The sequence below is a fragment of the Cololabis saira genome, chromosome 6 (genome assembly GCF_033807715.1).
Source record: "Cololabis saira isolate AMF1-May2022 chromosome 6, fColSai1.1, whole genome shotgun sequence".
Lineage (NCBI taxonomy): Eukaryota > Metazoa > Chordata > Actinopteri > Beloniformes > Belonidae > Cololabis > Cololabis saira.
This window is the reverse complement of record NC_084592.1, coordinates 28,812,490-28,839,837: the sequence shown is the minus strand read 5'-3', so window position 1 is coordinate 28,839,837 and position 27,348 is coordinate 28,812,490. Positions and strand designations below refer to the sequence as shown.

Here is a 27,348-nt window from a genome sequence, read left to right as displayed (position 1 = left end):
AAAATAATCACAGCCCAACAATTCTGATGTGTCAAATTATGTTGAAGTGCTAGCTTTTCTGATTTGATGCAGTTAAATGAATGCTCTCATTTCATGTGGGTTTCATTAGGTAGCTCTTTGTTGCTATCAAAGGATTGCAAAGGCCACCTTTTTTCAGAAATTGCACTTAAGTCAAATGTAAATGTAAAATGACTTCATTGTTCTTTTCTCTTTTCCGATTAAAGCACCTCGATAGTCATTTAGAAATCACTCAAAGCAGGTCTGCAGCATTTCTGTATGTTCGGAGCCACCCCACCATCCTTGCACAGCTCACTACCGCTGGTCATCAGTGCAGCTGGCTACATATTCGATGTGACATCTCCTTCCATCTTCTAATGAATTTTTTATGTCTCTTCCTCTCGCACTCACACACAAACAGGCCTCTCATATCAGCCCTGTTCTGTAAACTATGGCATTATAAATGGCAGCATTTCCCTTTGAATCTGTGAGTCTTTTGCTCAGACCCATCAGAACTGTAAATTACAGTTGTGATGGGTCTGATATGACCTGTTCAGAGACAGAATCAGCTAGAGACGTGGTGCATTCATTTTCCTAAAATTGCTGTGTTCTTAAGAGGCAACCTGTAATATTGAGAAAGAAAATCCTGAATTAATATTCATGCATGAACGGTATAACCTCAGACGTCATAGTGAACACAAACACACGCTGACTTCTGGCATCGAACAGGCTTTTTTGGCCGGAGAACTGTCATTCACAGGATTCCCTTTCCAGACTCTTTGCTGTAAGCATTAAGAAACGGTTGTGGAGGAAAATCCCAGTAGATCAGCAGTTTCTGAAGTACTCAGACCAGCCCGTCTGGCAACAACAGCCATGCCACCTTCAAAGTCACTTAAATCTCCTTTCTACCCCATGCTGATACTCTGTTTAAACTAGTTTTTCTCCTAGATTCCAAATTAGGTTTCCAGACTTTCACCTCAGAAATTTTAGTCCATTATCGATTACATGCCTACTTCAGGTCATTGAAATTTGCAGCCAATTGTTGTGAATCATCAATTGTTCCTCTAATATTTTTTATGTCATGCACTTTGAATGGACTTGTACATGAAAAATGTACAAATAAACAAATAAACTTCCCTTATATATATCTGGAAAGTTCCTAGAGACAACGTCTGTTGTAATAGACGCTATATAAATAAAATTGAATTGAAATTGAATTGAAGTTGGTGGAATTCCAGTAAACTTGACAACATTCTTTTTTTTTTTTTTTTTTTTTTTTTTTTTTTTCAATTATGCTTTTTATTGTTTCCTTCACAGACATTCATCACGACAGTCCAATGCATCCACAGGTGCATAATCAGAGCAGCAAAAATATGCAAATAAAGAGGTATATGAAAATAAGTTAAAAAAAATAAAATAAATAAAAATAAAAAAAATAGCAGATACAGCTGAATTCACCAAAGGTTGACATTGATGATAGAAACTGAAGACACAGAAAAAGTGAAATAATACTAAAAGATCAAAATTAACTAATGACTATACATAAAATTCTATACCTAGAAGTACATATAACATATGCCTGCTTTACATATACATATGAAGACGTGAAAAACTAACCCAGTGAATGTTTGATCTGGAAGGAATTTTTTTTTTTTTTTCTCCCATCCCCTGACCCTATCCCCGTCCCGCCAGTCGAACATGGTGCACTGTAGACTTTGTTTCTGAATCCTCATCAGTCATTTTTATGTTAGTTTACATTTCCCTGATCCATGATCTGTGTTAGAAATGGGTCCCAGATTTCATTATAAGTGTCTAATTTGCCATTTATTTTATATATCAGACGTTCGTATGATGCAGTTTCTGACAGAGCTGTGAACCATTCTGAGTAAGTAGGGTCGTTACGCCCCGCCCAGTGTCTCAGTATAACCCTCTTAGCTGTAGTGAGTGCAACCTTAAGCCATTGTGCTTTTTTCCCGACTATTCTCATATTTTCTTTTAGGCTATTCAGGAGACAAAGCGCGGGTGTGAGAGCGACATCGGTGTTCAGGCTATCATTGATCTTTTTCATGACCCTATGCCAATAAATAGCTAAATTAGGACAGTCAAAGAACATATGGGTGATATCCCCTTGTGCCGTATGGCATCGCCAGCAGATGTTGGAAAGACTCAGTCCTGCCTTATGCTTTCTCACAGGTGTCCAATAGAGTCTGTTGAATATCTTGAATTGAACCAGTTTAGACCTGGCGTCCCTCATTGGTGTAAGCATCTCCTTCACCAGTTTGTGCCACTCATCATCCTCATATGTGATCCCCAAATCCCTTTCCCACGCAGCTTTTAGGCCCATGATAGCGTTATTAAGTCCATCCGTGAGGTAGTTATATATTTGACCTGCCAGGTGTGGAAGGGTACTCAGCAACTTCAATTTAGACCACATGGAAGACTGAGTAGGCAGCCTGGTGTCCATAGGGCCTACTTTAGATAGACAGTCTCTAAGTTGTAGAAATCTCCAGAAATCTTTCCTTTGTAAATCATAAAGTTCTCTTAATTCTTCAAATGTTCTCAGTGCATTATTATGGTAAAGATCTCCGATGTGCTCAACCCCCTTCCTATGCCACTCTTTCCAAAAGAACATCTTCCCTCCTATTCTCAATTTTGGATTATTCCATATCGAGGCCGACTCTATCAAGAAAGGGGATGCTCCCTCCCTTCTGTGCATGCGATGCCAGGTATTCCTAGTATGAGAGATTATTGGGTTCTGACTATCAGTCTTCAGATCCTGACTTAGGTAATCTGTTGCTCTGAATGGGGCGTTCACTTCTTCCTCCAAGTCTACCCACAGAGGTCTGTCCTCCCTACACGAGAAAAGGGAGACTATCTGAGCCCCTAAGAATGCTTCCTGGTAGAGCTTCATATTCGGAAGTCTTAGCCCCCCATGTTCTATCTTCACGTGTAGTCTTGATAACTTCATCCTAGCCTTTTTACCTGCCCAAATAAACTGACTGAACATCTTATCTATTGTCTGGAATGTAGTCACTGGCACGCTCAGGGGTAGCATGTTTAAAAGATAGTTCAGTTTGGGAGCTACCACCATTTTTATAACTTGGATTCTCCCCCATAATGAAATCTGCAATTTATCCCATCCCTTGAGGAGGAGTTCTATCTTATACAATACTGGGTCAAAATTATCAGATATAATATTTTCAAGTCCGGGGTTTAAAAGTATGCCTAAATATTTCAGATTTTTTGGCACCCACTGAAATTTCCAATTTTGAAAATTGCTTCCATAACAATGCTTCGACAGGGGCATCACCTCAGATTTGGCCCAATTTATTTTATACCCCGATATTTCCGAAAAAGAGTTGACCAGATCCAGCATTGGGGGTACAGATCTCTGCGGGTCCGACATCAGAACCAGAATATCATCTGCAAAAATTAACATTTTGTTTTCCCGGCCACCCATTGTGACACCCCTCACTGATTCATTTAGTCTTATAGCCTCTGCTAAGGGCTCCAGTGCAATAATGAACAATAGCGGTGAGAGTGGGTCTCCCTGCTTAGTCCCACGTCCGGGGGAGAAAGCAGTCGACCTCAGACCATTGGTTGTTACCATAGATTTAGGTTGACTGTATATAAGCTTTATGATATCTTGAAACATAGGTCCAAATCCAAATTCTTTTAAGGTAAAAATTAAATAACTCCAACTAACGCGATCAAACGCTTTGTCCGCGTCCAGAGACAACGCAGCTATTGGGGTGTCCATGTCTTTGGACTTCCAAATTAAATGCAGGAGGCGTCTGAGGCTGTCTGAAGAGGTCCTGCCTTTCACAAACCCCACCTGGTCCGGATGTATAATTGTCCTTATTATATTATTCACTCTCATTGCGAAAAGCTTTGTAAATAACTTGGCATCACAGCACAGGAGACTAATGGGCCGATAACTCCCACATTCTAGAGGGTCTTTTCCTTTTTTCAATATCAGGGTTATTATTGACTCTGTCATTGAGGGTGGGAGTAGCCCTGTGTCAATAGCAGCATTGAATGTTTTCAAAATCTCAGGGGCAAGTTCCTCCGCAAATTTCTTATAGAATTCACTAGGTATGCCGTCAATACCTGGGGTCTTCCCACTAGGCAGCATCTTGATTGTTCTAGTCAGCTCCTCTAGAGTTATTGGGCTATCTAGCTTCCTCATGTCCTCTTCCGACAATTTAGGAAGATTTAAGCGTTTGAAAAAATTTGACAACATTCTTGAAAAATCTTTCATCCTTCAGTGATGGAGTCCAGGTTGTTTGGAAGTGGTCTTGTAACACCTGATGGGCATGAAAACCTTGGCTTTGGTATAGCTTGATGGGTGTCCACAGTTGCTTCTCTGAAATCATTGCTTATGTTTTTCCTTCTTAGCATTGTGTTAACACACACACCTGAAAAAACCACAGCAACAACTGCCCAAACTTCTGGTTTAAGATAGCTAGTTCACTGAATCAAGATCGTTCATCAAGTCAAGCCATAATTTACATAATGGATATTGATTTGGATGTCCAAAGGCATTCGAATGGAATTGATATATTATGACATTATCACACTGGTAAAGTTTTGGAAGAGATTTTAATATTTATATATCAGTGTATGAGTGACAATAGATTTTTTAAGTCCCTGTCAACAAATAAGCTTAAGTCTTGATGATTTGGAGTTGTTTTGTAGCTGCAGGACCTGGGCACCGTCCAGTCGTTCAGTTAACAACAAAGTTAACAGAATATTCCACACTGAACGTGAGGGCATGTATCAAGCTGGGTCAAAACTGGTCTTTGAACAGGAGGACGATTTGAGGTACTTCAGCAAATCCCTCCAACTGTTAAATAATTTTGTATTATTTTACAGATGTGCCGAATTTAGCACACCCTATTTCAAGTTTATGATTTATTTATTTATTTAATTCTTTTTTGGGGAAAAAGGTTGTTAAAATCATCTCACCATGGTGGGTCTTAGTATTAGCATTATTTATTTAACAAAAATAAAATCAAAAAGAAAAGGATAAACCATGTGGTTGATACCAGATAACCCATAATTTAGTAGATTGTAGATCCAACTTTGGCAGTAATAATTTGAACTTTTTGTCTGTTACACTAGACTGTTCCAAAAGCTTAGTTATTTTATTTTATTTTATTTTATATAACAATAATACTTTTTGCACCTGAGTGTAAAATCATAATGGTTTGGTGGGCCAATTTAACAAATGGCAAGGCTAAAATTTTCTTATCAACGGTGACCCGAAAAATCTATCATGACTGAAATATTCAAATTTAGGATCACTCAAAAGCTTTGTCACTTTGACAATATCGAACATCCCCTTTCATCGTGATGGGTTTGGTTTGGTTTGGCCATCAGACATCGTTGCCTCATGGCAAACCTTCCAAAGAACTGTACCTACTCTGACTTCTTGTTATTTGTCGGTCATTACCTTTAACATCAAACAAGGACATTGAAGCCTGTAGGGTCTGAGATGTAGCTCTTGTTTTCTTTCTTTCTTTCTTTCTTTCTTTCTTTCTTTCTTTCTTTCTTTCTTTCTTTCTTTCTTTCTTTCTTTCTTTCTTTCTTTCTTTCTTTCTTTCTTTCTTTCTTTCTTTCTTTCTTTCTTTCTTTCTTTCTTTCTTTCTTTCTTTCTTTCTTTCTTTCTTTCTTTCTTTCTTTCTCATTACAAATGTATTTATTTCTCTGTGAACCCAGTATTTGTCCAATGTCCTCCCACAAGAGAGACTCCTATTTTTTTTTCCTAGAGTAAATAACTTTTCCAAATGTACAAAACAGGACTGTAAAAATAGTATTATGAAGCTTAGCATCACCATGTTTATGACTTTTACAACATTGTGTATGAAACTTGTCCAACCAGTGGCCACAACTGGTGAATTATTCCCTCCATCTGACAGAAGCAAAATGGTGAAGTGCTCCTAATTCTTCAACCTGACAGTTCAACATTGATAATTTATAATTATTTGCCTGCCAGAGCCATTGATTGCATAGAAGGAAACAAAATAAGTCCTCTGGAAACAAAATGTGCTTCACGGTGAATACATGAGGGAAGGCGTCAGATGAAATTTCACACTCCGAGCTCATTCTCTTGTCATTGTCAGTGAGCAGCGAAGGAAACTGCTGTGTTCATGAATAGAAATGTATATGTTGCAAAAGATACTCGACTTCTTTTTTTGCCACTGTATAACCCCAGTTTCTAAAAAACAACAACATGTGGACGTTGTGTGAAATGTATATAAAAATACGATAGTCCACAATAGTGGAAGAAGATGGATGGATGGACAGTCTTACATGGGCTGTGTATGAATGAGGGCCGTCCTAATTTAAAACTATTGTCGTGCTCTTACTCAGAATGAAATAGCAACTTTCTTCTTTGGCTGTGAGTTACCACCAAGGTTTGAATATTGGAAGGGTTCCTTGGCCCATGAATTGACTTCCATTACAGAATCATACCTGTTTCCTCTTTCACTGCCACCTTTGGGCCCAAATAGCATCCAATGCTGCTTTTCATTGTTGTCCCCCAGAACACAGAGATTCCTTCAGATTATCTGAATCTTTTGATTATCTAGTTTACTGGAAAGATATTATTACATTGGCTAATTTTAGTCTGAGAAATCTTGTTCTGAAATTGTTTCACAATTTGTCCATGAAGTTGTTCTGCTGATTGGAGACCAAAATGTATTCACGTCACTGATCTGCTGCATGTTAATTTAGTTAGTTCAAATTTGAAAGTGAACCATTTGTTTTAATGTAATTGTAAATCACATTTAGTTTGATGTTTTCTATGTTTTTCTGTGAATATCATATGGTTTTATAAAACTTGGAAATGAATTTGCATGGCATCTCAACTTTTAGCATTGTTTGGTTCTTTCACTGTAATGTTCACTCTCCAGTTTCTCCAGTTCCTTCTTTAAGCATATTTGAGCATATTGTACAGGGATGAGGGTCAACAGTCCGGTCACTTCGATGTCTGTGGAAACTAGAGTTGCCACCCGTCCCTTGAAATACGTAATTGTTACATAATTGGGAATTAAAACCTGCGTTCCGTTTTGAACCAATATGGACATATATTATGCTCTTATTTATTGATGTCATAATATACAGGTGAAGGTTGGAAAATTTGAATATATTGCAAAACGTAATTCGGGGTAAATTCAACTAAATGTGAAACACATACAGTATATTATTTCCCACTACATTCAAAGTGAGATATTTCAAGCCTTTATTTGTTATAATTTTTGGTGATTATAGTTTAGTTTAGGAAAACCGCAAATAAAAAAATCTCTATATTATGAAATCAATAAATAATTCAATAATCAAAATTATAACAAATAAAGATTTAACACATCTTGCTTTGCATGTAATGAGACTATGTAATATATTAGTTTATCCTTTTAATAAAAAAAACAAAAAAATTCCCTTAGTAATCCCACAATGGGGAAATTCTTTCTCTGCATTTAACCCATTTTCTCGTTGAACTATTAGCAGTTAAGTTGAATTATTGAAATAAATTAACTTTTACACCATATTCTTCACCTGTAGGCTATATTATACATCCTGGTTGATGTGGACATACGTAGCATATGAGGCTATTTCAGTTACTAGCATGGTTGGCTGTCTCTACAGTCGTGCAAATTCAATGCTATTAAGGCAATTTAAACTTTAAATCCAAGCATTTTGTTTTTTCATATAAAATAAATACATGTCTATGCAGTTTAGAAGTTTTGGGGATGTCCCTTTTTTTGGCGCCTGCACTGCTGAAATCGGGGCGTCCCTTATTTCTATTTCTGAAAGGTGGCAACTCCGGTGGAAACATTATACACTACAGTAACTGACAGGAACGAACTCCATCTGCTCTCTAAAAATTGAAGCTTTTCCTGCCTCCTAGTCCTGCCATTAATTGTTCCAAATGGATGTGAGCGATGTCCCTGATTGGCTGTGGTGAGACACCGGCTGCCACCGCTCTGATTGGCTGGCTGCCCCCCTCTCCTCCTCCTGCCATTGGCTGCCTGGAGGAGAGTGGGCGGGGCCGCCCTCCCCATCCTCTCCCCGTGGCTGAGCTTGTAAATGTAAAGAGTCTTTCTCTGCCTTTTATCTGAGTGACTCTGGGCTTTTTCTGCCTCCGAGCGTGTGCGCGCGCGCGCGCTCGTGTGTATGTGTGTATACAGGAGGAAGACAGGGGCTAAAGAGAGAGAGAGAGAGGGAGAGAGATAGGGAAAGAGGAGGAGAGGGAGAGGCAAACGGTGTTTATTCTCCCCCCTCTAGCCTCCCCGTGTCCCTGTCACTCCATCCTTCCTCCTCCATCCTTCCTCCCCTCTTCTGGACCAGCTCCATCCTTCCTCCCCTCCCGGGACCCCTTATCTCTCCTCACTTCTCCGTCCCACCAACCACAAACCCCTCACAAGGTAAGAGTCTACTATTATCAGCAGGCTGGGGCAAAAAAAAAAAAAAAAAAAAAAGTACTTGCTGCTCCTCTTCTTCTTTTTCTCGCACTCAGAATACTTTTTAAACTGTGTTGTTGTTTTTTTTTCCTTTGGAAAAATGTCCCTTTCACTTTAAATATCCTCCGTCCTGTTTGCTGTTTTCCTACATCCATATTTCAAGTTTACCCTGCAGCTCTCATGCCGCGTTCCATTTGTCCTCGGAAGTGGGGATTTCCTAGTTCCCAGTCGGAATTTTCAACTGGAACGCCCCTCGAAGTGGGATTTCCCACTGGGAAAGTGGGAGAGTCTTCACCACCCCCGAGTTCACATTCCGAGATGGCTGCCCCGGTTGTAAACAGTAGAAGAGAGCTCTGTAAAAATTCGTAGCACTTCATTCTAGTTTTGGTCACACTAAATCAGTCGTATACAAGTATTGTTCGGCATATACATGCTGCTATAGTGTAATTTACATTTTTCATGTGGTATATGCGAACTACAAACTTGTTTACCTACTTTGTTACTGGAACGCTGATAACTCGGCTGTGACGTCATTCCCAGTTCCGAGTTCCGACTTCCGAGGTAAATGGAACGCAGCATCAGTTTAGTGACACAGTTGCAGGAGATGCTCTATCTGTGAGGTCACCGTGTTGTTCTTCTTCCTTTCATAACCAACTTCCTCCCTTCTTACCTCACAATCTCAACATCTCCGCTCCCTGTCTTCTCAAGCTCGCACCCTCCAGCTTTTTTGCGCGTTGCAAATTTAAGCGAGACGCGTTTTGTCTTTGAACCTGATAAAACATCGGTTACGAGAAGCTCCAAGGGATTTGTGGAAAGTGCTTTTGTTGGTTGTTGGTGGCTATTTATAGGCGCCACAGGCTCGCACGCTTTCGTTAAGCCTGAATTATGGTTCCGCGTTAAATCGACGCAGAGCCTACGCCGTAGGGTTACGCCGTAGGCTCTGCGTTGGTGTAACGCGGGACCATAAATCAACCGTTAGGCCGGGACGGGGCGCAGGAGCGCGCACTGGCTCCAGAAACACATGACATCGCACAAAGTGTAAATGACTTCACAAGGCAGTGTCTTGCTTGATTGGATCAAGCAATCTTTCTGGCAGGAGAACGCCGATATTAACATGGCCCATAAAGCATTCCTGGCAACGGCAGGGAGGAGAGAAACTGCTTAGTTCTTCAGCCGCACATCCTGTACTCCAACAGGAAGGGGAAGTGAACTGTGTGTGTGTGTGTGTGTGTGCGTGTGTGTGTGTGTGTGTGTGTGTGTGTGTGTGTGTGTGTGTGTGTGTGTGTGTGTGTGTGTGTGTGTGTGTGTGAGAGAGAGAGAGGGAGGGATGATACTAAAGTGCTTTAGACATCAATACTGCCAGCCAAGAGATTTTAAAGCCACTCTCTCAATTCTAAAAATTGGACCTTACAACAATGTCAACAACCGAGAGGAATCTGCTCTCCATGTGATGTTTCTGTTTGTTTCCTGAGGTTTTCTATAAAAAAAGAAGAAGAAGAATTTACAACAAACTGCTTTTCACTTGCAGAGTTAAATGTGAGCAATTAACTGATGTCAAATCAGGGCTCAATCCATCAATGTATTGATTTTTTTTTTTCATTTTTATGGTTTAATTTTTTAATATTTTAAGTGTATTGTTTTGCCTGCACGACAAAAGTCCTCACACTGTATGTTCAGTACACATCTACACACCTGTTATAAAAAAAAAAAGAAAAGTCCCAAATATCAGTGGATTCAGGAACAAACAAGCTCATTTGCATGTTTATCAAATTTAGTCTTCCTGTGACTTTTAACTTCCAGAAATATTGGCTGTCTCTAGCAGATAGTTTGACCTTTCTTAATGCGATAATCCTTTTCCAATTTAGACCAAAAAGAAAGAGAGAGAGAGAAAGAGGGAGAAGAAAGGAAAAGAAAGGAAAACAGAGGAGCATCTTTGGCAGTCCTTGGGGAGTGTTGTTCATCCCTGAGGGGCTCTCTGAGAGAGCAGCACCAGAGCCTCCAAACTGAGCATTATTCTGAATGTTCCTTACATTGATAATGACCACGATGTTGGGCGTATTTACAGTGCTGTTGACTGTATTCTGTCAGATCTGTAGTCATGGAAATGTGGATTACAGCTGAGAGACATCCGACATCAGAGACTCAGCTGGTTATAATCCAAACCTTAAAGCAAGTCACAGCTCTGGGTCTTACAGCAATTTGTGAAATATTTTAGCAGGCTTTTAAATTGATTAAAGCTTTTATTACACATTAGGGCAAAAAGAAATTAAAACGGTGCAAATGACAAGACATATAGGAGACATGGTACCCCCCTCCCCAGAGAGTTGATAATAGTTCCTAAGGTCTTGATGAAATGTTGGCTTCATTTCACTTAGACCGTAGCCCTGATTCCACCCCTCTTCTCAAGATGCAAGATGTGCATCTTTTGAAATCAGTGTTATAGCATTATTATTTCTTTTTTAGCATTAAAAAAAGAAAAGAAAGGAAAACACATGTGGCAGTCCTGCAGGAGTGTTGTCTGTCCCAGTGGGACTTTGACTGGAGCATGTCATCAGAGCTGTACAACAGGAGGAAAAAACAAATATTTTTTCGTCACATTTTGATCTGACTCTTCCTGAATGAATGAATTTATTTCATATTCCATGTGTGGCGTATTTGACGTTGACACAGGCAGCATGTAGGATAGGGAAGGAAGAGTCAATTAATGCTAACATCCAACAAAAGAGACTCGATTAGTGATAAGCCAAAGACTCCACCAAGTCATCATCCTGGATCTTACAGTTATTTATGAATCATTTCATCATTAGCTTTTAAGCTTATTAAGGTTTCATTATTCATTGGGGGGGGATCTCTAAAGGTGAAAAAGGCAAGTGTTAAAGGAGACGTATTGTGCAACGTCTTTTATTTAAGTTGACACTGTCTCCTGAGGTTTTAGGGACGTCTATGGGACGTGCTTTGATCCAAGTCAAAGGGATCCAGTATAAAAGCTTCCCTTTCAAGCATGTCTTTGCACTGCTATCAATAGAGGAGTTTTTTTGGAAAATGGTTGTTACAGGTGTGTACTACCCATCCCAGAAGGACAGCTAATTGTAGGGTGATGTGATGTTTGGTGGAAGAAAAAAATGGCACAAAAACATCTCACAAAAACATCTCTGAAGATAATTTGAAAAAGACGCACACGACTGCACTTAATTACTGTAAGGAATTTCTTTGAGGTTAGTGTCCATGATTGCACAGATGAGCATTTTATTCAAAACTATATGATGACCCATTAACTTTTTTATGACATACTGATTTATCTTTTGCTGGGTCTGCTACATCATTCCCAAAGGAGTCACGTCCTCCTGAAAAGCTTTTCCCGGTGCACCATATGACCTGTGGATCCGTAAAAAAATGTGTTTTCATTTGAGTCTTGTCAACTGTTCCATTCAAGAATTGGTGGAAAAACCACCTCCTGCAAATGTAAAATTGGGTTACATGGTTTGTTTTTGCAAAATTGATGTGTTTCCATATGATTTATTTTCTATTCAAAAGTCCAAGTTTCCAAGTTTTGAGGGTAGTGGAAACACAATAAGCTTTAAAAATTAAGTGATGTGGTTGTGTTCTGTTTCAGGGACTCAAATACATGCTCTTAAGCACAGAAAGAGTCATTAATTATTATTATTTTTATCCCCATATGTCTTCTTCAACAGTTAAGCTAGTACTGTAGCTTTATTTCTTATTAATTTTCATTAACTCCCTAAGACCTGGCGCACACATCACACCTTTTGTCATCTATTATCATATAATTTAATTTCTTAACGGCCATAAGCAACAAGAAAAAAAATTGCACCAGGTCTTTGGAGGCTAATAAACTGATGACTCATTTTATACCATCAAATTCAGTCTTTTTGAATGACCACTAAGTTGCAGCAGCAATCTCATAACTGTTTTATCTTCAAATGGACAAAGCTCTATCTAACATGAGCCCATCAGTCCGTGTGCTGCTATGGTTGATGCACTTACTGGACTCTTAACGTACAGGCTTTCATAAAAGTGAATTCATAAAATCCCTTGTAGGATGAGATATTTATGAGCCACTCCGGTGTGTTTGCACACCCCTGCCATGCATTCGCATAAGCCTCTACTTTAAGCTTAACTTGAGATGCAGGATGTTAATGCAGACAATGAGTCACACTCACCATGTTAGAGGAGTTTTGCTTGTTCATGTCACAGGATGCTGAATCTATTTGTTTCTAGTAGTTTGACTGAGTGAAACAAATCGGGTGGGTTTAATTCTTCCAATTGTGTCATTACATAAAGAGCAGAAAAACAAGGGAGAGCAGACAATTCACAGGATAAGTGTAATTATTTATGAGAGTTAGTAATAATTATACATTTACCTAGCTTATTCTTCAAAATTTGCTTTTACTGATCTGTCCTTTCCTCATATTTTCTATAAAGAAAATGTATCACATGTATGAAGTATATGCAGTAAACCTCACTTGCTCCAACGCCAGTGCTGTGTAAGCGAGCAGCTGGCCCTTTGTGCTTTGCCCCTTCCGAATCGTTCCGGTTCTCCCGCTGGCCTGGATGAGGGCACAGAATGTGCTGGGAGTCACCTGGGTAGGGACTGGCTCAGTGTGGCGAAAAAAAAGAAAAGAAAAAAAGCCTGTGATGCTGACTGGCTGCCGTGATGGTCGCTGTCACACAGTGATGGGGAGGGGGACACACACACACACACAAACAAAGGGGCTTTTGAGGAATTGCTTTTGAGTTGTCAGTGGAAAACTAACTGTGCCCTGGCGTCTGCTCTTTTTCAGGAGACGCTTCACGTCGTATAGCTACTATTAAGCTAAAATGACCAACACTTGCTGTATAAACCTGCCTCACATTTATCAAATCCACAACACATTTTACAGGGTTTTATCCAAACATTAAGAGGCTGCAAACTGAAATCATTAGAATGACTTAGATAGACATATGTGAGGTAATAATGGAAGAGCTTCAGAATCCTTTGCCTGAAGTTTTTCTTTTTTAAAGGGGACCTATTATGGCATCTAATACCTATTTTAAACATGCCTTGAATGTCTTAAAAACAAGCTTTTGATTGTTTTTGCTAAATCAATGAGAAATTCAGCCTCTGAGTCATGTCTTTATCATCCCATTCTCTAACCTCATTATATATGCGGGATAATGAGTGGGCGGGGCGGCTATGATAATGAGGCACTGTGCTGATTGGCTGCCTGAATGACGCGATTCACCGCTATGAAAAAATGGCGGAAGCTCCGGTCGGCGGAGTTAGTTGTGGGCGTGGTTTCACGCATCGGAGGCTCCGTCGTTACGTAACGAAAGGGAGCAGAATCTGAACGGCTCGTAGAAACCACATCACACTGGATGGCTCATCTGGGCGGCTGTGCAGACACTGCAGAATTTGGCTGCTTTCCTCCTTCTCTGAGTTACCCTGCGTTCACACTGAAAGCATCAAAAATCGCCCGACGCCAGCATCTCGCTGCTTGGTGCGTTCACACTGAAAGCTGCATGTACTGTCGACGGCTGCAGTGGGCGGGACTAAAGCTGTGCTGCAGAACTGGAGGGAACAGTGGGAACAGCCTACTCATATAGCGTACACATCTTCAGTTTCCTATTTCACCATAAATGAGTTTGAGTTTGATGCTCCTTAACAAGTTTGGTCCGCGGATCAACATCAACCGCCAGCGAGCCCTTGCTCCCGCGTCACACCAACGCAGACCCTACGGCGTGGGGTACGCGGCGACGCACACCGTACCGCGACCCTACGCCGTCGATTTAACGCGGAACCATAAATCCGGCTTCACTGAAGTCTGTCTGCGCTGATCACTACACACCGGGTCGGAGCGGATTTGGTCATGATGTTTAACCTGTGTTTTGTGATTAATAAGCACGGTTTTTAATTATTTTTCGTTGGATCAATGTAGCAAATAAAATTGTTGGGACCATCCAGCTACTCACCCATCAGATCCGTGTTTCACTTGAGCAGTTCAGGTAAAAACGGCAGTCAAATCAGCAAAAATGTCAGTTTGCTGGATGAAATATATTAATACCTGATAAAATAAGTTTGTTAGTGCACATCTCTGCTCCTGTACGCATGTGAATGAGTGTACGTTTGCGTGTACACGAAAGTACAATCTGCATTGAGGGTTCTCGCTTCGGGAATCCCGGTCTGTGATTGGACGCTGCCTCGGCGTCGCAGCTGCTCATTTGCATAAAGTTCTGATTTTTCAACTTCAAATTGACGCACTGCTCTCGCTGCTCCCGACGTCTCTGCTGCCTCTGCTGCTCTCGCTGCCTCTCGACGTGCGTTTTCATAGAAAATGAATGGCAGCCGGCTGCCTATGACGCCCGTGACGCTTTCAGTGTGAACGCAGGGTTAGTGGAGACCACTTTATATATGTTAAAGCAAGATAAAATGTGTTTTTCATAATAGGTCCGCTTTAAATATTAGCTAAAACATTGTTGAAGCTACTGTTGTGTATAATTATATTATTCATTTCAATTTAATAAATGTTTTTACATTTTGATAAAAAACATTTTTTAAATAATCGATAAAAAAATTAATTCTGGGACCACTTTGAGCTTCTCCATATTTAACAACATGTCATATCTGCTTGTTTTATGTCCTTTTTGGTGATATACATTTTCTAAATTACTTTTGTGAGAGAGCCAACATTTCCCTGCCAAATAAGTCACTTTTCATACAGGAGTTGGACCATATAGGCAAGGAAACAAACCTCCCCCCAACAAAAACCCCAGACTTTTATTCAATGTTCCCCTATGCAACTTCACACATAATTCATGGTTTCAGCTCATCTTAGTTTGCAATTACACAGCTAACTAGTGTTGAATCATCTGAGTGACGAGGGTGTCGCTGGAATGGTGGGTGTGTTCCACCTCACCAGGGGCCTGACTTATAAAGTTGGCTTGCGCACAAAACAGGGTTTGAAAGATGTGCACGCCGTCTTCTACTCAAAGGTTGGGATTTAAAAAAAAAAAAACTAACCGAAAAATGTGTATCTTTACGCCAACCCTGACCCTCGCGCACAAACATTTTGAAGATATGGGGAACTGGCGACGTAGGCAGTGAGGTGGTGAAATGAAGCCAGATTCATGTCATACTTTTAATGTCATCACATATCAGACTTATAATATAATAGCGCTGATCGTGTCCCTCTGTGTTTGAAGCACAGCGTCAGTCAGGACTCTGGTGCTGCAGCCACGGTGCAGGACACGCCGTGCCGGGAACCTCCTCGTCACCCACCGCGACAACTGGAGAGTGACTGAGGACAGAACAAATGAGTGCCGGGCCACTCTACGGAGCCCCTAAAGGGACACAGATTTTTTTTATATATATGAGTCTTACGCGCGCGTGAAACCTTTACGCGCGCGCGACAAGCCTAAATTATGATTCCGTGTTAAAACGACGCAGAGCCTACGGCGTAGGCTCGGCGTTGGTGTAACGCGGAACCATAAATCAGCCTTAAAGGTTTTACGCGCGCACGTAAAACTCATTATATATAGAAAAAAAATCTGTGTCCCTTTAGGGGCTCCGTACTTCTTGGGCTCCACCTTCAAATCATACCACTTCTTTTTTATTTCTGCAACAGATCTGTCCGTGGCACTGGCGGCGTTTAGCGCAGCGACATGCTGCCACTCACTCGCTTTATTTTATACTATTTATATACTATTTATACCTTTACTTTGACCGACAAATAATGTCGTTTTCCTGGCCTCCACCTCATCCACAACATGTTGATCTCAGTCTCCGTGGGACGGTTGCCTGGCTCGACACATCTCATTCATCCTGACGCACAGCAGAAACAGACTGCAGGATCACGCTGCGCATGCTCAGCAGGCTCATTTATATGCAAATACAATCATCATGTAGTTTGCATTGCCCATTCATGGTAGAAAGTGGGCGTGTAGAGGGCGGGATATGAGGCGAATTCACGTGCGCAACCTTCCAGCTGGACTGTGATTTATAAAGCAAACATTGCCTGCAAGTGTGCGTGCACACGGTTTTATAAATCCAGATTTTTTTGTGCGCACACCATTTTCGGTTTGGGAGCACGTGCACTTTTAGTATGGATCCCATGTACTCGTTTATAAATGAGGCCCCGATCATTATTGAACTGATGTTTCTACCTCCTAAAACAGAACATAGATGCAACAATACTGTTCTGGCTCGTGGTCGTTTGCATAAAAACTACTCCGAAAATCAGTCCTTCAGTGAGAGTGCTGGGAGTAAGGAGCTTCTGTATGAAGACGGACTTTCACTCCAAATGTTTTTTTAAGGAAGTCACTGATGTATTTTGGTCCGAGACCATTCAGAGCTTTATTGACCAGCATCAGAACTTTTAAGTCTAACAGCTGGACTGATGTGGTTCTTTTTTTTGGTCTGAGTAAGAACTCGAGCAGCAGAGTTCTGAACGAGCTGCAGTTGTCTAACTGATATTTTAGGTAGACCTGTAAAGATGCTGTTACAATAATTGAGCCTACTAAAGATTAATGCATTTCCAGGTCCTGCTGAGACATCAGATCTTTTAACCTTGATATATTCTAAAGTTGATAATAGACTGACTTTGTTATTGCCTTAATGTGTTTTTCCAAATTTAGGCCTGAGTCCATCACTACTGTTATGTTATGGTTGTTGATTGGACCCAGATGTAGGAGAGAGGTCAAAACATAGTCAAATTTCAGGGGGCCGTCCTTGGGGCCGGGCAGATGGGCGAGACGGTTGTTCTCGGGACTGGGCGCGGGGGCGTTCTCGGGACTGGGCGCGGGGGCGTTCTCGGGACTGGGCGCGGGGGAGTTCTCCGGACTGAGCGCGGGGAAGTTCTCGGGACTGGGCCTTGGATTCGTGGGACATAGAACCCGAGGGGCCGGCTTCGGAGGACAAAGAGTCAGAGAGGCCGGCTGAGGGGCAGACAGAACCCGAGGGGCCGGCTGAGGGGGACACCGGGTCCTCGGCGCCGGCTGAGGGGGACACGGGGTCCTCGGCGCTGGCTGAGGGGCGTCTGGCACCACAGCCGGAGTAGGAACTGATGCGTCCGGGACCACCGTCGAAAAAGCAACAGGGCGAGGTGCGTCGGGGACCAAATTTTGAGGTGTACTGGAGAGGATATTCTGCAATCAAGATACAATAATCACTATAATCACTAGCATCCCTATAGACAAGCCAAGTCATTTAAAATTACTTGTTCTGGTTAAAGTAATTTGAACTTGCACAATGTCACTTCCAGTTTCCATAGCTGCATAAAGTTGCTTTTATATGCCACACTAAAACTTTCATTGTTACTTGCCCCTTTAGCTCTAATGTTATACTTACTTGTGTTAATTTAGTTAATACTCTTACACTTACTTTCTTAATTTCTACTGATTTGAGTCAGACAACTCACGCAGTAAATTTGAAACACTTTAATTGTAACACATAATTGGCTTTCCAGTTTAGGCTTCATTCAAGCATAGTTTATGAGGCATACACATAAATACAGGGATCTAGGACTAACCCCCCTTTGAATCGGAGCCAGGTTGGAGGTGGGATTGACAGCGAGCTTGGTAGGTGAGACATCCGAAGGCATCTAGGAAAACATACTTTTTGCTCCTTAAATAGGTCAAAGAGCAAATTGAGTAATTGGAATGAACCATTTAGACGGGTAAATAAGCAGGTGAACACACTGCAGAGATTGCCTGCCTGATATAACTCCTGGGGGTCACATCATTTGTGTGAATTTTTCTTTTGTTTATTTACCGGACTTTTTTATTTTTATTTTTTTTAAATCACAGTGATATTATATTTTTGTTTGTATTTAGCATTACAGTTGATATTTTTGTTGCTTTTTAATCAGTGTTCTTGTATTTTATGACTGTTAAATATGCAGTCTTAGGAGGGATTCAGGCCTACACTTCCCTTCATGTTATAAGTCTATAACTGAGCATATGACCAATAAAGGTTCAATCTGAATCTGTACCTGAATTTGTGCACCGAAAGTGTGAAAAAAGGATCATTTGTACAGACACCGCTACCTTGGTTTAAATCCATACAAGTCAACCCCTAAACTATTAAACTGCACACATGACTGTGTAAGACAACTGGCCAAATCAACAAGATGACAGCGCCTGGAAACAGATGTCTGTACACACAATCTTTTTTATAGTCATGTACAAGTCATGCACAATTAACATTTCTTAAGTTTCTTAGAATTTTGATCTATTTTCATGTTGATGAATTGCCCCAGGTGCTGAAATGAATTGTAATTTTCTTGCCAACACGTGTTCTTAGTCAAAAGTGTTTTGATTCACATAATTAGGACCCGAGCACTGACAGTGTGAAGGCCCTATTGTATCTGCCAAAAAGGAGGGAAGAGATCTCCATGTCGGGTTCCTGGACCTCGCCAATGCCTTTGGGTCAGTTCCTCACAATCTCCTCTGGACGGCATTTGACTATTTCAGCATCCCAGAAGCAATCACCGGCCTCGTCAAATCCTACTTCCAAGACGTGCAGCTATGCCTGACAACTGACGAGTATACCACCGCATGGCAACGGCTGGAAATAGGGATAATGGCAGGATGCACCATCTCGCCTCTAGCCTTCACGATGGCTATGGAGGTCATCTTCGGAGCCTTCCGGTGGGTAGTAGGAGGGCAGAAGCTCAAACCTGGTCTTCGTCTCCCTCCCATCAGAGCTTATATGGATGACATGACCATACTTACCACTACTAAAGCATGTGCCAGACGACTGCTGAACAAGCTGCAGGAGAACATCCAGTGGGCTCGGATGGAAATAAAGCCGAGCAAGTCCAGGAGCATTTCAGTTGTCAAGGGGAAGTTGTCAGAACACCGGTTCTACGTCGGCGAGGAACCCATACCAACAGTGTCAGAGAAGCCAGTCAAGAGTCTTGGACTTTGGTACAATGCCACCCTCAGGGACACAGAACAAGTGGACCACCTTAGGCTGGACACCATAATTGTCCTTGAGAGGATAAATAAGTCCATGCTCCCAGGCAGGCTCAAGCTCTGGTGCCTCCAGTTTGGGCTGTTACCCAGGCTGATGTGGCCTCTTACCATCTACGAGGTCCCAATCTCAAAGGTTGAAAAACTGGAGAGATTGGTCAGCTCCTTTGCCAAAAAGTGGCTGGGACTCCCCAGATGCTTTAGCAACATCGGGCTGTACGGAAGAGGCATTCTGGAACTTCCTGTTTCCAGCCTTGCAGAGGAGTTCAAATGTTCCAAAGTAAGGTTGGAAATGACACTGTCGGAATCCCGTGACCCTTGTGTAGCCCAAACAGCTCCTACCCTGGTGACCGGAAGGAAATGGACCCCAACTGCAGCTACTCAGCAGGCGAAGTCAGACCTCAGGCACAGAGACATTGTTGGCCTAGTGCAACAAGGGAGAGGAGGCCTTGGCCTGGGAGAGAGTAGGCCAACCTGGCAGAGGGCAGCTCCAGCTCAGCGCCGACGTCCGGCTGTCGATGAGGTGCGTCGACAAGAGCAGGCAACAAGGTGTGCAAAGGCTGTCTCACAAGCCAAGCAAGGACAGTGGATGAGATGGGAGGGAGTTGAGAGGAGAAAGTTCTCTTGGAGGGAGCTGTTGGGCATGGACGCATTTCACACCAGCTTTATCTTACGTGCAACGTATGATGTCCTGCCTTCCCCCTCTAACCTCAACCAATGGTACGGAGAAGACCCTACATGCACCCTCTGTCCATCTCCCGCAAACCTCAAACACATTCTGGTTGGCTGCAAGACAAGCCTGTCACAAGGCCGTTACACCTGGCGGCACAACCACGTCCTCAAGTGCCTGGCAGCTACTCTGGATACCAAACGGACAAAGATCAATGCCCTTCCCCCTCCATCAGTCCATTCCACATCGGCAAGAGATTTCATCCGAGAAGGAGCAAAGCCAGCCAAAGTTCACACAACATCGGACATCGGCCAGCTCGAAGGGGCACGAGACTGGAAGTTGGTAGCAGACCTGAACCACAGGCTATGCTTCCCACCTGAGATCACCAAAACAAACCTCAGACCAGACCTTGTGCTCTGGTCCTCCTCCCTTCACACGGTATATTATAGAGCTTACTGTTCCCTGGGAGGCTGCTGTTGAGGAGGCCTTCGAACGCAAGAGTCTTAAGTACAACAAGCCCTTTGGAGGTGTTGTGGGCCTATCATCGAAAACACCGGGGAAAGAGGGTGCCCACCTGATGACCCCAATGAGGCTTACAATCCCCCACCCCCACCCCTCCTCATACACCATCGCAAGCCACGCTGATGGATGCACCGTCACCACTCATGTCTCACTATATTTGTTCATTTAAGGGATTGTTTCACCTAGTCCTAAAACAGAACTGTAGGAATTTTTCCTTGTTTTTCCTCGTTTTTTTCTCTTTTTTTTCCTTCTTCCGACGAAATGAGGGCTTTTTGCCTGCCTAAAAAAAATTTGATATTTAATGGTTTGCATTAATGGGCGTGGCGTTTGCATTAATGGGCGTGGCCTCAACAGCGCTCCCTAGAAAACTTAGCATACTGTAGCAATGGAAATGTACTGCATGCCATGATTCTGGATTATACTTCCCAAGGGCTGCATGTATAAACTGAACAAGATTGGCCCTAGCACTGAACCCTGCGGAGCACCATAGCAGACGTCCGACTGAAGAAACATTTTAACTAACAAAAACTGTTTGTTATTTGAGGCTTTAAATATGTTTATTTCTGCTGTAAAGCTGGGCATTTTAATATGAGAGTCAACAGAGGCTTACCCATGTTTGGAATCAATCCCCGGTGGTCATTTAGTGGACTGCAATTTTCAATACTTGTGCAATGATTTTACTTTGAAAACTGGATGTTGCATCTCGATTATAAATGGAGTTGGGGTATGATTCCTTGTAGGCCATTCAGAGTTACAGAACTACATTGTGTAATTTCCCCACAATAGATTAAATCTAAGCTAATTAGGGCCCGAGCACTGACAGTGCAAAGGCCCTATTGTATCTGTAGGAATTTTTCTCGCTTTTCTAATTTTTTTTTCTTATTTTTATTTTTCCGACGAAATGAGGGCCTTTTTGCCCACCTAAACGTGCCCCAAAAGTCACCAAATTTTTCACACAAGCCAGGCCTGGCGAAAACTTTGATATTTAATGGTTTGCATTAATGGCCGTGGCCTAATGGCTCAACAGCGCCCCCTAGAAAACTTCGTGCCTCAAGCCCCACAATACGGTTTGACGTACATGCACGAAAACACACCTGTATCATGTCGCAACTTAAAGAAAAGTCTCTTGGCGCCATGGCCGAGACCGAACAGGAAGTCGGCCATTTTGAATTAATCGTGTAATTTTGGCGCAATTTATGCCATTTCTTCGGCCGTTAATGCGGCCCGAACCGTAACGTGCACCCAGGTGTGTTATACATCAAAATGTGCAACGATAGGCATTACTTTTCTCAGTCAAAGGCGTTATCTAGGTGACGATAGATGCCAAACAGCGCGCCCCCCCCTTCATCTGATTGGTCCATATTTGATAGTTCCTACTTTCGGCCTTAACTTTTGAATGGTTTGATATAGAGAGTCGTGGGTAGTGTCATCCGCTAAATGTCCAGGCCTAAAGACATCTACATGCAAGTCATACAAGCGCTTCCACTGCAGCACGCCTGAACGTGCACAAGGGTGCGAAGGCCCGTTCATCGCTGCTTGCAGCTTTAATTTAAAGGGGACCTATTATGGCATCTAATACCTATTTTAAACAGGCCTTGAATGTCTTAAAAACAGGCTTTTGATTGTTTTTGCTAAATAAATTAGAAATTCAGCCTCTGAGCCATGTCTTTATCTTCACATTCTCTAACCTCATTATCTATGCGGGATTCTGAGTGGGCGGGGAGGCTATGATAATGACGCACTGTGCTGATTGGCTGCCTGAATGATGCGATACACTGCTACGAAAAAATGGCGGAAGCTCCGGTTGGCGGAGTTAGTTGTGGGCGTGGTTTCATGCATCAGAGGCTCCGTCGTTACGTAACGAAAGGGAGCAGAATCTGAATGGCTCGTAGAAGCCACATCACACTGGATGGCTCATCCGGGCGGCTGTGCAGACACTGCAGAATTTGGTTGCTTTCCTCCTTCTCTGAGTTACCCTGCGTTCACACTGAAAGCATCAAAAATCGCCCGACGCCAGCATCTCGCTGCTTGGTGCGTTCACACTGAAAGCTGCATGTACTGTCGACGGCTGCAGTGGGCGGGACTAAAGCTGTGCTGCAGAACTATGTAACGAAAGGGAGCAGAATCTGAACGGCTCGTAGAAGCCACATCACACTGGATGGCTCATCCGGGCGGCTGTACAGACACTGCAGAATTTGGTTGCTTTCTACCTTCTCTGAGTTGGCAGGCTGAGGGGAGACCACTTTATATACAGTATGTTAAAGCAAGAGAAAACGTGTTTTTCATAATAGGTCCCCTTTAAAGTTAACAGTCCTTGCCGTCTAATGATAGACGTAGGGTTGTTTCAACTCCAGAATGTTCTTTTAAGCTAAATGCACAAGAAATCAGGACATGACAACAAACTTATGTGATCTCAGGTGTTAGTTTATTGACTCGTCTTGCCTCTGAAAAATATTCTACAGAATTATCTTAAAGCAAAAAAAAGACCTGCAAAACTGTCAGAATACATAACTACTAGACACACATCTGAAGTAAAACATTTTACATATTTCTTTTCGATTCTACTGTAGAAGTAACATCCTTGGCAGATGACTGAAATAACTGAAAATGCTCAAGATGGAATTCACTTTTTTATACACTTTTGTAACTGAAAGATTAGTCCAACTGCAGACATTTTCACAGAATCATTATCAAAAATATCTTTAGAATAACATTTCAATGGAAAGACTATTGAATTTCAAAGTTTTCACAATAACTGCAGTTCCGTGGAAAGTAAACTAATCCAAAACTGACATAACTTAACAACAGAAACAATTCACAAGGCATTACAACTGCTTTCACATCTGGCACTGACATATCAAGGCAGTACAGTAAATTATTTACGTTAATGTTCAAACTGTGACACATATGATTTAGGCCAGTGCTAGTATTGCAAAAACAAGACAGCGATTAATTAAATGCCCTAGCTCATGTGATTTTTGGTTTTTGGTCTTTTTTGGTATGCTTTTTCTCACTAGCTGGACCACACTAGTTATCCACTTGATCAGCATGGGACTATCACTATTCCACTAGTTGTTGTTTGGTTGTCCGGGCCAGTGTTGTGTTCACACCGGGCAACATACCAAAACATGACAAAGCTAATTTTAAGTGTACCAAAGCTTGTACACAGTAGGTGTGAAAGCACGGTAAGAAAGCCACTCGGTTGTTTTTTTCTATTTTCATGCTTACTTGGTGTGTAAGCAGTTTTCTATCACTGAACTGCATTGTAAACTTCAAAAACTATTCTGTGTCATAATTCATAACAGAAAGCAAGGGTTGGGGATGTGATGCATTGCTGAGATTGAACATTGCACCTTCTAAAAGTTGAAGCTATTGGAGAGAATTATGGTCTGTAAAACCTGAGGGCCTTCTCCCTGCGAAACCACTGGCTGATGTAATTGAAGCTAGTGAAGGTTTTCGAGATCAATCAGAGAAGATGGAGGATCGGGAGGAGGAGAAATAGAAGAGGCTGATGTTAAGAAGCAAAAGGTGGTGCAGGAATGGAGCTTTAGCTTCCCCTGCTGCTTTTCTATCATCACTCTGGGTGGTTAGGAATGGTCATAAATAGGCAGCCTCCTCTAACCCCAGTGCTATTTTTGTACCCACTAATACCGGGGTGGGAGGATGGGTGAGGGCGGGCCGGGTGTTGGAGAACCATTTCAAGCGGTGCAGTGACAAGAAAATGTTGTTGTTGGCTTGGAGTTAAGAGATCTGTGTTGATACGTGGAAGCGCATGGTGGTATGTTGTGGCAGATTTGTGTTATTTATAATTAGACTGGAGCTTTCACTGATGCTATCATAGACTCACTAATGGAAGGAAAAAAAAACAGCAATGTTGTTAAGATCCACATGATCACACTGACCCTTGGCAACAAGAAGATTGTTGAACTCTGCTACTTTTCTGCAGTAACCTCTCATTCAAATGACCAGAATAAGCCAGCAACACATTGGGGGTACTGATGAGAGGTGAGCAAATATCTGTCACTTTATGTAACATGAACATGCAAAGATGTGCACAACTGAGGAACGTCACAGTAATAACCTTTGCTCCCAGAGTCATTTTGTTCTGAACATTAGTGTTGTTCTATTTCATGTACATGTTATACAAAAGTTGACCAATCTTGGTTTTTTGCCAACTGATTGACTGGTCTACCTCTAGTATTACATATCATGTATTTTCCGTTTGTGTATCAAGGAAGTGTATGAAATATAGGATTGATGTCAATAAAACTGTGATAGCACAACAGGACTACGGTGCCCTAACACTTTTGAACAGTAATTTGTATTGCAACTTTCTTTATGTAGCGTAGCCCTCCCATACCGTAAGATAAGAGGAACCGCAGTGTAAAATCCTTCAAGATTGGGTTGTTTTAATCCCAGCCATGGATACAAACACGTATTATGCAATTATTTCAAAACTTTCTAAACATATTTCCACAGGTATACGACACAAATGCACTGATGATACTTACAGCTGTTTTTACAGCAGCTGGTTTTATGAGGCAGCGTCAGTTATCCCTCTTCTCTGCAAGCTGTGCCTCTTTTGAAATCAGTGTCCCAGGTTTGTGTTTGGAGCAGCTAATGCAGTGTGATGTGAAGCTGAGAGGATAATTTAGCTGTCGGGTCTGTGACGTCACACCAACCGGTCTGATTGGCACACTGAGTGACGTGTTTTCATACTGAGGCTGCCTTGTTGGCTTATACTGAAGGTTTTGATTCGGTTGCGTTTGAAACACCCAAATTTGTGCTCTGAAGTACAGAACTTTTTTTAAGCAAAGGTTGGATGGTTGTCAGTCATGGAATCATATGAGACTTTAAAAAAGTGTCTCACTGTTTCATAGTGAATATCGCACATTGTGCATTTTTATTCATTTATTTTTTGTAAAACTGCAGGTTTCCAACATAGGAGAGTTTTTTTTTTTAGATTTTACTTTATATTTCCAATATCTGAACTTAATCACAAGTTAATTTAATGAGTGATCTTTCATCCTTGCAATGTAGCCAGAGGTCTGTTTGGAATCTCTTTGAAGAGCCTGTTCAAATCCTTCAGTCTTTGAGGCAGAGGGATTATGGCTGTTAGGAAAAAAACTTTATGATGTTAATTTTCAACACAAACCACCAAATAGCATTTACCTCAAAACAGCCCTATTTACAGGAGGGACAAAGGAATCGGCAAGTCAAGCTCCAGCATGTCTCTCAAAAACATATACGGGATGGATCCGCTCAATACGGAGGAAGGTATTGGTTTTATTGAGTGGACAGCCAACAATGTGCAGAATAATTTGTTTGTTTGTTTCTTGGATTAAAAAAGAGGAAATGTGTGACATTCTTCCACAAATTTCACAAGAGAAAAAGTCAGCAAAAGTTTCATCATTAGAAACAGGCAGGTTTGATATTTGATAATCACATTGCAAAGAAAGGTCCATAGAGTTTGGGCAGCCGTGTTCAGGCAGATATTAAATATCAGCATAAACCTCTGCGTAGCTCCAGTTTTCAATCCATTCCTTTCTACTTTCAGGTGGGTTTAATGTTTCAGCGCCGATGACTGAAAATTCAGACTGTGAGTCAAAACTGTAACCCAGTTATCCGTGGCTCCGACTTCCATTTGGGATTTTCTTTAAATCTTTATACCCACCCACTGACTGAATATCCAATGACTTCCTGTAGCGAGTGTGCAACAACAGTATCAGCTGCTCCCAGTCATTTTTCTATTTTCCAAAAATGTTTGACCTTCATATCCACTCTGATGATGTGCAGAATGCAGGTACGCCGTTGTCCACGAATGCAGCTCACTTATTATTTACCCATTATTGTCACCGTTCCACTGAAAAGGCCCGAAGAACCCGGACAAAATGATGAATGTGAGTCTTTTGACCCCGAGTCAACAATGAAGTTCTCCTTAATCTCTTGTTGCCCTTCACAATGGTGGAGGAGGGGTCGTCCGTGCACTTTAGATGTTTTATCGCTTTTCTTTTTTGAGAGGTTGCTTTGGGTTTGTTGCTTTGTTGTGTTCACAAAAATTGCCACATTACCACTGAACAAAGTACAGTTGAAGGAGGAGATTTAACCATTTGGCAGAACAAAAAAAACATCAGGCTCACAGCTCACTGGAAACCAGAGTCATGTTTTGGTCAGAAATTCATGACATTTCTGAGCACAAAGATCGGATGTTCCCAGGTGACAAACAAATAAAAAAGGAATTCAAAGTGATTTGGGATTCTAATCAAAAAGTAATAGCAGTATTATGATGCTGTTTGGACTGTCTGTGACGATGCACGGGAAATTAAGGGTATAGAAAACTGGCTCTGTCCTCTTTAATGAAAAGAAGAAGAAGAAAACTAGCTTACGTGTGTTAATGTCAGGAAAAAGTGTAACAGATATTCTAAAGCTCATTGCTTACGCCGGGCTGTTGGCACTCTGCTGCCTCTCAGCGTTTTTACTTGATTAAAAAGAACCCAGGAGTTAGTAAGCGCGTGTTAGGTGCGAGCGCACACCCTGACAGCTTAACATACTGATTATTCAAGCCTCTTAGGCTAAGCCACGGCACTCGAGTGATGAACGTCAACTGCCTTCTCTCCCTCGCTCAGTCTCGATTTCTCCACTCCTTTATTTTTAATTTGAATGAGTGTAAAGGCGGTGACAGCTTGCAGAAAGCAAACTTGTTGTCTTGGAGGCGGAAGGGATCAG

General features: G+C 41.8%; 1 protein-coding gene across 7 annotated transcripts in view; it reads left to right on the top strand.

The window, feature by feature from the left end:
• The first annotated feature begins 8,208 nt into the window (after positions 1 to 8,208).
• LOC133446106 (poly(rC)-binding protein 3) overlaps positions 8,209 to 27,348 on the top strand; it is a 121,237-nt gene continuing 102,097 nt past the window's right edge. For 3 of the 7 annotated variants that reach the window (XM_061723898.1, XM_061723894.1, XM_061723893.1), the window contains exon 1: positions 8,211 to 8,426. The gene's annotated coding sequence lies outside the window, so the exon portion shown is untranslated. Of the gene's footprint in view, positions 8,427 to 27,348 lie in introns of all 7 variants that reach the window. The other 4 variants (XM_061723899.1, XM_061723897.1, XM_061723895.1 and 1 more) reach the window with 2 other exon arrangements.